The sequence below is a fragment of the Carassius carassius genome, chromosome 2 (genome assembly GCF_963082965.1).
Source record: "Carassius carassius chromosome 2, fCarCar2.1, whole genome shotgun sequence".
In the NCBI taxonomy this organism is placed as follows: Eukaryota; Metazoa; Chordata; class Actinopteri; order Cypriniformes; family Cyprinidae; genus Carassius; species Carassius carassius.
Window position 1 is genome coordinate 11,152,579 of NC_081756.1, and position 13,037 is coordinate 11,165,615.

At 36.8% G+C, this 13,037-nt stretch overlaps 1 pseudogene; it reads right to left on the reverse strand.

Annotated features, from left to right (window-relative positions):
- The window catches only part of LOC132102359 (regulator of G-protein signaling 12-like), a 31,593-nt pseudogene that overhangs the window by 18,033 nt on the left and 523 nt on the right, over positions 1–13,037 (reverse strand).

Consider the following 13,037-nt stretch of genomic DNA (forward strand, 5'->3'; position numbering starts at 1 on the left):
CCGGACACACAACTGTGGAAACATCAGAGCGTGAAACTCTGTGACTCAAGTCCAGCTGAGCCAGATGCTCCCTGCCGCAGCTATTCGGTGTGGGAGTGCAGGAATAAGAAAAAAAAAACAGCTAATGAGTAAAGCAGCTGATCTAACCAAGCCTGATCATCTGGATTGGGGAAAAAGGAAAACGCAATTCAAACTTGAGAAAAAGAACCAGATTGCAGCACAAACTCACCGCTCTTGGAGATGCCCCATTTTCCTGATGGAGACTCATAGTCAGGCTTCTTCTCGTTGTCTGTGATTTTGGGTTCATTACTGCAACTGCATGTGTGGGTGTTTGTGTGTGTATATGTGAATACCTGAAAATCTCCACCCAAGATCGTGTGGTGACACAAAAAGTCTTGTCGGTACAGGTTCAGTCGGCCCCCAACATATGACAATATGCTACAGACTAACTGAATGTCTTGTACTGAAGTCATCACAACTGATATTTCCTCAGCCTCTTCCAACCAATCAGCTCTGTAATGGAACTGTTCCTTGCCTTTTTTATGAGAAGAACATTAAGTGAACGCTTATGAAATTAAGAATTAATGTGGTGTAAACTCATAAAGCTACTATTTTCATTTAAATATAATGAACTGAACACAAAAAACAACACAAATTTTAATTTTAATTTTTAACACTAATTTTCTATTTTTTTCTGCATTTTTCTTTTAAAAACATTGTTAGAGCACTGTTAGATTCAAAAACCCAATTTGTGTATGGAATTAACATAAATCAATGGCTTTAGCGCATCACCTTCAATATCATTTATGTAATTGTTGTAATTTTCATCAGCAATACCATTGATGAAATAAATGATTATTTGAAGAAATGTCTAGGGATAAATTTAGATATTTGTTTTAGCACTGGTCATGATGATGTGTGGGCCTTTCCCAGACTGAGGCTACCAAGGAAGGGTGATTATATTATATGCTTTTTTCTTCTTCATTTTGTTTTCAAACCAGCTCTCAGCTGCTTTTGGGGATTCTGTGGTAGTAAAAAATAGAGCTGCCAGCTTTATATAGGCCGGGCTGGTGTGTATGTTTCTGAGTGAGAATAGACTGTGAGCTCATGAATGTGTGTATGTGGGTTGGGTGTGTACAGTATGTGTGAAAGAGTGATAAAGAAGGCTGTAGATTTACAATATTGGTTATTCTGCTTATTCTCAGTGGACGGCTCCTGATTAAGGAAGTATCCCTTCTGTTGGGTGAGCAACTTGATCTGACATTATAAACTGACCGATGAACACACTTGTACTGTATATCAGCTAAAAAAAAAAAGAAAAAAAAAATCTTTTGAAGTTTAGCTTAAGCTGTAGCCCAGCAAGGCAAATATGATTCTAGAGTCATTTTCAAGGAGGCAAAACATTTTTTTTCCCTTATCTCTGGCAGACAACAAACCAAAGACCTCGGAGGGGACTTCCTTTGTGCCCAACGGAGGAAGGGAAGACTGATAAGATGGTTTGCCCAAACAAAATGTGTCTACATCATGTGTTCATAATACTAGTTGCCAATTTTCATCGATTCCTAAGCCCAGAAAATGTAAAATAAAGAAAAAAACATTTTGCTCTTCAAAATAAATAAAAAATCACGGTTCGCTCTTCACCTAATCAGAAGCAGTAACATCTCAATGAAACCACATGATTACAGTGAAGGACAAAAAAACAAAACCAGATGCAAAATGGAAACCAGGAAATATCATATACCAAGGCCATGTATTCTCTTCCCAACCATAAAATGAACCACAGCGATATATAACCGCTCTCCTTAAATACACTAATAATGATGGTTGAAAGCTGTAAAAATATTGTGAAATTTTCTTCTCTCATTTTTGCCAGAACTATTTTTTCATGAGGCGGTTCCAGTTAACAAGCATAAGCAAATTTGTAGTGTAAAAGCTCAAACACAAATGCCTAAAAGACACATATCTTCAAGCGTTTACACAGTTCCACATTTGCATCTGCAATTTGCACAGGATAAACATCTCTCCACTCCTTTGAGTAAGGGTAAGCCCTGGAGGAAAAGCATCCATCATCATCTAAACTTAACCCATGACCCCACCCAAATACACTTTCAAACGTTCTCTCTTCTCTCTCTCTCTCTTTGTACCGAACCAGTGGTCTTTCAAAACTAAAACCAAGCACTCATAATTATAAGCAAGTAGATCTCTTTCCTGACAAAAATAGTTCCCTGTGACCAAGTGTATACCCGTCAACTGCTTTCAAAGCTATCACGGAGTACTGGAAGGAGACAACCTGTTAAATGACTGAGTCAGGCTTGGGAACCAAGGAAAGAGTTCATGGGACACATGGTGGTTCTTTACTTTCAAAGAACCATTTGTAATGCACAGGGACTGAATAAGTTCTTGATTTACATCATAGCTTTTTTCTTTTTTTCTTTTTAAGTAAGTCTATTGGTTTCTAGCTGTGTTTCTAGCTTTGTTCCAAAAGCTGCCTACCTAGACAGAATTTTGAGGGGTTCCATGTTTAGGAATGCTTCTCCTATCTTTTTTTTTTTTTTTAGGGGAGATGGCAATGTGAGCTGCTCGCTTAAACTGAGATCATAAATTGATTCATTTGTATCCTACATTACCATATTCCTGACAACTTGCCATCGAAAATGTAATGCAATCACGTTATTTTGCAGGAATTCTGGCAAGTACGTAAACGTAAATAATAGTTGGCCATGATCCATGCCAGAAGTTGTAAAGGTTGTTGAAGCATAAAATGCTGATTTGATTAATAATGAAGGGTAATACACAACTGTAAATGACTGCTAAATGGCTCAAACGGGAAAAACTGACCTGAGCTAAAAAAGAAAACTAGCCCCCGACTGCATCCAGAACTCCAACAACAACAAAAAAAATCAGTTTAACCCACATCAAACAAACCAGAACCAAAGCAGATCTTTGACATTTTCCATGCACTTGGGTTCTTTTCAATATCTTGAAACAATTAGTTTCTACCATCACTAATGAGCAACAATGGTGTATGTCCATTTGAGACAGAAACTTCTTCGAAAGCTTTCATGGGATTATTTATTGTGTTACACCCTGTCTACACCGCATGCAACAACAGACGTGCCCGGTTCAGACAAGCTGTTATTGTCAGATGTACCAGCTCTTGGTTGGTGGAGGGGGCTGCGGAGCAGCAGGTGGGCATGGTGAATGCAGATGGAGGTGAGGGTGAGCAGGGCATTGGCATTGGAGTTAATTTTGCATTGAAAATAATGATTGTTTCCATGGATGTGCCAAAACAAGCATAATATTAATTTAAATATTATGTCTTTAAAGTCTTACCAAGTGGGTCGCAACCAGGGGCCGGGGCCCATTAGGGCACCTCAGCAAACCTCCAACTGGGCTGTATTACAAATTAAATTATTAAACACACCAATGAACAATAACATTCCATTCAAAATAAAATGCTGTTTTAAAGCTCTTTTGAAGCAACAGTAACTAAGGTCTTTGCAAAGGGTCAATTGACTGTCAATGTTTTTATCTGTAAAAAAAAAGTGCAACGATATTGTTTCTCTGTGACATTATTTTTATATCTGTTGTGTAGACTTCGCTATTTTCATAGAATTAGAACAATTATTAAAACTTTATAATTATAGTTATCATCCTCGGTGTGAACAGTCCATTAAAGTGAATTCAGGTCAAATGAAAACATTTCTGTTGGGCAGAGGAATAACCACATAGCCTGTGGTTTTGGGTTACCAGACCTGGGAGCGAGCATTGGGAGGCCACGCATCTAGAGAAAGAAAACATTGCCCTTCAGCAGAACAGGTGGCTGAAATGCAACTGTCAAACCACATAGAATAAGGACAAATACTGGCGAGGAATGCTAGTACACACTTGCGTTAAAGTATGGGACATGCTTTGCCTCATCTGGGAGTAGATATCTAAAAGTTGAGTAATAATGGTGACCTCACCGATAACTCACCATCTACACATACATAAAAAGCAAAGAAAGAACAACAACAAATAAGGTAATGTTATCTGTATGTTTTGCAATGACAGCAAGGTGTGTGAAAGTGTGTACACTTCGGAAGTGTTGACAGATCGCTTAAGGCTAAATTTAACAAAGCAGTTTCATTGTAGAAGACCAAACTGAAGGAACGGAGGAAAGTTTGAGTCCAACTGAGAAATCCTACACTGATGTCATCAGACTCAAGTAAGGTTTACTTAAAGTTTAGCATGTATAAATATTCCACCAAAACATTTCAGGGAGGTACTCCAAATGGACCAACAGATTCCAAAGCAAGACCACACATGCTCCTGTCAATGCATAGAAGAAACACTTTGGACAATGAATTTCTAAAAACTACCTATTCTAACTATATGAAGAACAAGCCTCGTGAGTTTTATCCAAAAGGGAACTTACAGTAGAGTGAAGAGTTAAAGTTGGCTCCATTAGTAAGTATTATTAGTCCTCAGTGCTCCTGTAGACACCCAGTGTAAATAAACATATCCATTCAGCTGTACGCTCTGTGAGTTCAAAGGATGAAGCTGGAGTGAATGTGACTGTCTTCCAGCTCTGTCCCTGATTTCAGCCTGTCTGACTTTCCCTCCTGCGCTCCGTCCCTTTTCCCTTTTCCCTCCTCCCGTCTCCTTTCACTCTGCACTTCAGACAGATTCTCTTCCCACTAACACCGCTAGCGATAAACCCTCACTCCCTCAGACCTACTGAAAACAGCTGTGATAAAGTGTTTTGATTTGAAAGGGAACTCAAAAAATGTATTTAATTTTGTATGCTTTCATTGAATCTCAGACTTTCTCACTTGCATGTTTTTCTTAACATAATGTTTTTAGTTCTTATGCACTAGAAAAAGCTCTGATGGAGCGTTTGACAGACAGGAACGCTTAAGGTGAGCAGCTTTCTGTTTGTCAGTGTGGTGAATTTTGAAGTGTCTTTTTTGCCAAATCTTTCACCCTCACATGTAATTCCTGATTGCATAGATTCTTACTGAAATGAATGGATTTAAAAAAAAATTGCCAAACAATAGTAATTATGACACACATTAAATATATTTCCTTAAAAAAAAAATCATTTTACATTTGAATGGCATCCAATCAAAAAAAAAAATTTTTAACATAAAATTGCCACTTAACACTTATAGATTATAAATTGAGTAACTCATAATAACATCAAAAAAATATCTTAGGTTAACTACTAGCAATACTTAATTAAGTATACTTTAAAATGTATGTTAAAATGTAGCATCTTTAACAATATGTTATGTTTTGAGTGCAGTAATGGCTCGATAAAGTAAAATAGAGCATTGTTTTCACACACCCATCCTCAACCTATAGGCACAAGCTCCACACTTCAACACAATCGCATCAACAAAAACTCGAACATAACAGAGACTCTTGTAAATCCTCACATAAAACACAAACAAGCCTTCCTCTTTTCTTGTCTTTCTCAAAAACACATAAAATTTATATCAACATTTACTCTCCCAATTCAGTCACACACAAAGCATGCTAGGAACTAGAAATCAACTTCCCTGTTAAATAAATGCAACCAAAAATGTTAACAAATGGATAAGGAAAACTTGCATTACACCGTGAAAACAATCGAATGAAATTGTGTTGTATTGGCTCGTTTTAATCAAGTAAGATAAAAATCCTTTTTCCTGGGTGTAGTTATACAGCATCATACCAGCAGGTAACAAAACCTTCACCAATTGAACGTCTCAAATTATAAAGACTCTGGAAAAAGCGATCATGTCCCACTTTATGAAGGAAGGTTCACTACTGGAACACAGGAAATATAGTTCCAGTGTTCCAATACTGTCACTCGCACAAAGAGCTACATGTTATTTACCTGCTAACAGATTTATGGAGCAGAAATCAATACTGGATGGATTTTCCACAACTTTAACATTTTTCATCCCTGATATGATAAAAACCCACAGCAGTTATAAATCAGCTATAAATCACAATTGCTTGGGAAATAAATCTACTATGTGCTTGCTATAAAACTATTAATGGCAACAGCATACAATTGTGTTCATTAGCATTTGATAATAGTTTGGATGATAAAGTCCAAAATGGGACTATTTCCTTGTCCAGTATCCTCAACAACATACAGCATCCTCTGCTGCTGCATACTAGTAGAATTCAACATACTGTGTTACAAACACAAACTCTTTGTGCACAGGACTCGACAACACACTTTATCAATCAGCAGTGGCCGCAGAAATCTACTATGCATTTGTGTGCTGGGAGCAACTTCAAGTTTAGAGCTGCCATAACACTCTGTAGCTTAATCAAGATGCCTGGCTCAGACTTGGTGCTAAGAGAGGTGCTCTCTGAGGGGTGGATGCTGCCCAAACTCTCTGCCATCATGAAGGACGCTTCTCATTTACTCCATAAAACTGTTCATGCTCAGTAGAAAATGTCCATGGTGTTCTAAAGTGTACTGTGGTGTACTTCCTTCTTTGCTGATATCAGAACATACAGATCTGAGAATTGCGTCAGACAATGAACCAGTGTACCGAAGAGATTGCTGAAGCAAATTTTTCAATCCATCAATGACTAGAGGTGCGCCCCAAATCGCGTACTAGTGCACTATTCTATGACGTTTTGTAGTATAAATAGTGTGAGTAGTGCGTTCACACTGAAAATTCTGAAATGAAAAAGGGCTCTTTAAATACCCGATGATGCACTTAAATAACCTAAAAAATTACGTGTGGGATGTTGAGCACTTGCACATGCACTCAACTGTCGCAGCTTTTATTACGTACTGAAGGGGGAGGGGCTATCATGACAAAATAACTTTATATAATTTATACTATACATGGTTGAGTAGATAGTGCATAAGTGTATAGTGTGTCATTTTCGATGCAGCATAAGATTATATTCAACAATTATGCCAGATTACATAATACATATTTATTTTCGATATTAAAAACCACAGAGGTGGAGTTGGTTGCAGCTCCTTTAGTTTAGCACAAAACTGCTGAGTTCATTGCTGAAATGAGCTGAATGGCCTTTCATTTAGATGTTATCTGGCAACAAAAAACATGCTTAGACCGGGCATTTTTCAACCAAACAAGCCTCTCCATTTCACATCCCCTCCCTCTTGCTCTTGTTCTCCTGGTGAGCACCAGTATGACTGATGTTCTCATAACCACACTTTCCAGTCTGCCTGACCACCAGAGGGGCATTAGGTCTGTGAAAAAGCCTGCCTCAAGTTCCAGGGAAAATCCTACTTCTCTTAGATTCCACACTTGGAGAGGTGACAAACCTTTTCCAGCTTCAAACCTCAAGAAATTTGCTGGTTAAAATCCACATTACTACATTAGTGTGCACAAAATAATATTTAAAGGTCAGAAATGTATGCAACATTTTGTTTGAAGAATGCAACAAAACCAAGACTTAAAGGAATAGTTCCTCCAAAAACATCTTTTTTTTTTTTACGAAATTAATGTTTTTTATTCGGCAAGGGTGCATTAAATTGATTAAAAGTGACAATAAAGACATTACAAATTATTAAAAAGTTATTTTATACAAATTTATTTCAAATAGCTGCTGGTTTCCACAAAATATATTAAGCAGCAATGTTTTCAACATTGATAATAATAAGAAATGTTATTTGATCATCAAATCTGCAAGTTTAATGATATTGAAAATTCAGCTTTGTCATAAGAATAAATTCAATGAAATACATTAGTTAAAAACAGTTATTATAAATCAAAATAACATTTCACAATGTTTTTTTTTGTTCTGTTTTAATGGTGCAGTAAGCGATTTCTGAGAAACCCTGTAGAAAATGGATTGGACCGAGCACCAAAACACACTTCTACCCTATCAGCAGTAAGGGGCATGTCCACCCATGATGGGAGAGTTGCCTATGTTGCATAGCATGTTGGTAATTTTTGAGGTGGAGCTATCAAGATAAGAGGTGTGATCATTTTGGGTAGGGGCATGTTTGATTTGGTTATTTCAAATATCAACAGCATTTCTCAGAAATCACTTTTGTTATTCGTAAATCACCATAGCTTTTAAATTAAATATGGTGTCTTTTCACGCATCACATCAAGTTAGTGACTGGGGGAAAGGTTTTCACTGAATAGGAACTTAAAGCTAAGTTTGTTTGTCACAAAAAACTACCACATGACTTCAGAGTCTGCTTCTTGTTTAATTATTGTCATATAAAAAGGAGTAGTGCAAATTCTTTTTTTGTGTGTGTCAAAAAATATCTACAAATGGGTTGAAAAGACATGAGGGGGAGTACACAATTTTTAGTCGTGGTTGAACTACTCCTGAACTACTGATGAAAAAAGAAGTGTAGCGGAGGTTGAAGCTCAAAGTAATGTCTGTTTTCAGGCTGTCCAGCCACATACTAATGGTTCCATCATTATCATGCAGAGCACCATGTGCTAATAATAGTTTCATGGTTATCCTTATCTATTGAAAATAGAGAAACATGATTGTGCTTCAGAATAATGCAACACTACAAAGGCCATTGTGTATTTAGAGGGAGAAAAGAAATGAGTTTCTCAAATGAAAGAAGCAGGAGTTTGAATTTGATTAGAGCATAATACAGTCTGGCTGACCCTCCTATGTGCTGACAACAAAATAATTAAACACACCTGTATCTCTGTTTTCATCGGTCATATTATGCATGAGCACTGCAGCAAATACAAAACTTACAAATACTATGATTTAGCAGTATGCTGTGAGTGCTTTGGAGGCAAAACAGAAAGTGCTATATCTTACCTCAAGGTCATTTAGTGAATGAGCCAGACTGAGTCGTTTAGCCGGACCTGATGGTCTTCGGACAGAGGAACGTCCCCTTATGAGTGCCCAAAATAAGGATCCCTTAAATAGAGGTTTGATTACAGTTGTAATTTCATTAAAGAGACTGCCACAGCAAATGTGAATGACAGTAATGTGTGTCTTACAATACAGTGGCATTTTTTCAATACAGTGGCGACCTCGTTTAATTCCAGGTCCCACTACATAACTGTGGAATGTGAAAAAAATAATTATAAATATATATATATATATATATATATATATATATATATATATATATATATATATATATATATAAACAAGATATTCATTTGGCGACCATGCTCTTTTATAAGTTGTTACTCCTAATTTGTTATTGACTATTATCATGTATTATTACTTATCAATATTTCAATACATTATCTTATTGACAATAAACACCATAACAGGGTAACTGCCCTGAGAATTCAAAATGGCTTTTCCAAAAAACATTTTTATGTGCTTTCACAAAATGAATGTAACACATAACTGTATATATATATATATTACTGCAACACCACTGACATTACAATTGGTTAAAAAAAATAATTATGTTAATTATTATATAAAATTTGTAATTAAATTAATTAATTAATTTTAGAAGCAGTTTACATCTAAAAAAATAAAAAATAAATACTTAATAAAAATTTAGGCTTCAAAATTACATCTAAAGAGCAGGACATGTCATAGAGAGACAGATGACCCAGCAATAAATCATCTCTGTAAAAGGAAGGAAATAATATTCTTCAAGGCTGACAAATTTGGTGACTCTTGACATTGTTAACAGAGCTAAAGCTGATCCATCCGGTGTAATCATATTGAACTGCTCTAATCAACCCAATAGCTCCATCTGCTGTGCCTCTTACTTGCAGCACCATCTGTTCCATGGCTCATTTTATTAAGCCCTTTAATTTAGCATGGTGGCAAACTGGCAATAAACCTGCCATAAGACTGACCAGTGGGCAGACAGAAAAGATTGTCTCGTTTGATTAATAAAAATAAAATAGTGGACAAGCAGTAAAAAGCTCATTGTAATAATATATTGTAAATTATTTTGGTGTAAGCATCACCATTATTATTACTCAGACTTAAGGTTAGTTACATTATTTTTAAAAATGTCTAAAAAATGCTTAGAAACCACCAGTAGCAACCAACTAGAATACCACAACTTCACAAACACCCTAGCATGTGCATCGTTGAATGCTGACCACAGGTTTTATATATACACTGCAGCATCGCAACAGATTCAGACATCAAGTCAGCAGATGTTTTTTTTTTAATTCTGACCTTATTTTCCCTATCCTTATGCTTGACTGAACTAGTGAAGAACCTGGAGGTCAGCTGTGGGGTGGAGTTCATTCTCTGAGGATGTCTGAGACCTTCAAGTGGTTTGTATCTGAGAGTCGGCATTTGTTCCATACAGGAGGAAGGATGATGCTTTCATTTTTGGGCCCATCAATGACCCTCTCCACCAAGCATTCAATGCTGTTGGGACGAGATTTCTGCCAGCGAGCCTTTAAGCCAATGAAAGGTCTGCGTTGACTGGTTCTCAGTTTAGGTGGCAAGTTAGATTGTATAATAAGAGGAAGAGGAGTAAAAGCTGAACTATCTGCCCTGGTTGCGACACCTGATTGAGCTGCAGGTTGACTACCTCCTGTTAGCAGTTCAGACAGAAGGCACCTGCACTCCGGTTTGAGAGGAGTGTTGTTCCTGTGCTGGGAACAATATGGTGGTGGTGGGTTGGGAATGTTTGAAGATGTGAAGCTCTCTATCCTCTGGCGAAGCATTTCCAATCCCACTGTCACTGCCATTGTTATGTGCACTTTGCGGATCTTCTTCAGGATTCTCGCTGTCAAGTTTCAGTCTCAATTTTTCAATATAGTCTCCCATCTCGGTATAGAGGACAGTCACAAAGTGTAAAATCATGTGTGGAGTTTGAGGAAACTCCAAACAGCCTTGAGTGTCTGGATCCGGAGTGCAGGGAATACCAAAGTGCTCTATGATACTTTGGTCCTCCTTGTGTTCATAAAGTTCCGGATCTATGAAAGACATGACATAATGTCTTCAGGGTGCTTGTCTGCATCCCAGTGTCAATATTTTTGGTCGAATCAACCGAGACGAGACCAAAGAACCTGCTGTCCTCTATGCAAATGACACAAAGTGCCAGGTTCTCCGCTGGGTAGGATGCTAGAACGACATCTCGGTCATCACAAAGCTGAACACAGTTGCATTTGACCCTTATCATGACCAGCGAATGGCTCTTCTGCTCAATACCGATCTGACTGATGCATTCACAGATGGCTTGCAATGACTCCTTCTCAGATTGTGATGTTGCTAGCTCCAGTTTCATGGAGTTGATGTATCCCACAATCATTGCAACGTTCAGGATGCTGGAGTCAGATACAAATTCATTCTGATTCTGAAGGTCTGAAAACACAGAATCCACACTTACGACTCGAGACGTGTCATCTGAGAAAGACTGTTTGCGTGGAATTTTGATCTACACTGCTGCAGCCAATAAGACATATCTGGTTCCGAAAAAGGTCTTTGTTTTGTCTGCTTCTCTAGATGGGCGGTCATGGTGTCCTGATCAGAGACCTCAAAGATACTATCAAAACTTCCAACCGACTGAAGCATCGGCTCCCTCATGTCTCTACTGTTGGGGAAAGTATACTTTTCTCCAGGACTGAGCAACGGCAGTGTACTCTTACTCTGACAACCTAGTTCCTCGTCACTGGAGCAGGAGTCCACGGGCGGCCTGTCACCTGATGTTACCAGCAAACACAGAGATTGTGATGACGCACCAATCAGCTTCACCACAACTTCATGCGATGCCTCAGACACATCTGTATCATTCGCACGCAAGATTCGGTCTCCAGGCCGCAGTCCGACACTGTACGCAGAACTCCCTTTTATTATTCCCCTCAGGACACAAGGTGCTTGGCTGGCAATGGTGAATCCATAGCCAGCTCTTCCATGCTCCATCTCCACCCTGCGGACCACCGGGCTGGTCGGACAATCCAGATGCCTCATTGTTGACTCAGCTGGCTTCAAAACTCTCATTTCAGTGTTGGAATTCACAATAGTAGCACTTTGTAATGGTATTGTACTTTTGTTCAGATATAGTTCCAACCATGAACAATCATCTTGCTATTGCTAAGGATCCGACCTGAGGGGAGTAAAATAACATATAAAATAAAATATCTAAATAAGGTTAGAATTTGAGATAGAATATGAGACTTTCATTTGTTTAAATAGTTATTAAGATTTCAGATATGTCAAGTCAACTTTATTTCTATATTTCTACAGCTTCACAGTGAAAACAGAAAAATAGCTAAATCAATTATAATTTGTAAAATGCTAACAGCATTACAGGTTTTAAAGAGGTGGCTTACAGAGAGACTATTTTTTACCCCACACCTCTCTCCTCGTATTTCTATTATTTGTAGCACAAATTGTAAAGAGTTCATATTTACATATTGACAGATGCATCAACCTGATGAAAAACAGGACATTTATAAAGGACATTTATATACCGGAAATAAATATTTAAAATATAATATATATATATATATATATATATGAAGAGTTCGTTTGCAAAAACATTTTTTTACAATTTTCTAAAAATGCTGTTTTTTTCATTGTGCATTTCAATTAATCCCAATCAAACTGCAGTTGAAGTAAAAAAAAAAAATAACTAAAGAAAATACATGACTTTTGAAAATTAAAAAAAAACTGAGTTACAATAGAGAGATTCAAAAACATGATTTTAGAAAATAAAAATAAAAAACTGAGTTATGTTTTTGTAATAAACTATTCATATAAAGCGGCATGTTATTAAATTATTTTAAACAATTATAAAAAAACAGTTTCTTCATTTTATTTCAAGTAGTGGTCTAAACTCATAAGTTATAGAGATATATGTGATATTTATTTATAATATCTACGAATATTTTTTAATATATAATTCTATATTTTATCATATAAACAATATGAAATGAAACATTTTATAACCACTTTACGAAGTGTATTTCGTATTTTTTTTCATTTATTTATTGTTTATTATTATTATTATTATTATTATTATTATTATAACACAGGGCTAACTAAGCGAAATTAAAAAAATCTAAAACGTTAACGTTATCCAAACTGTGATAACTGGACAAATTGTGATAATCAGTTGGATAAATTTAACTGCTTTAATTTCATTTCTTCAC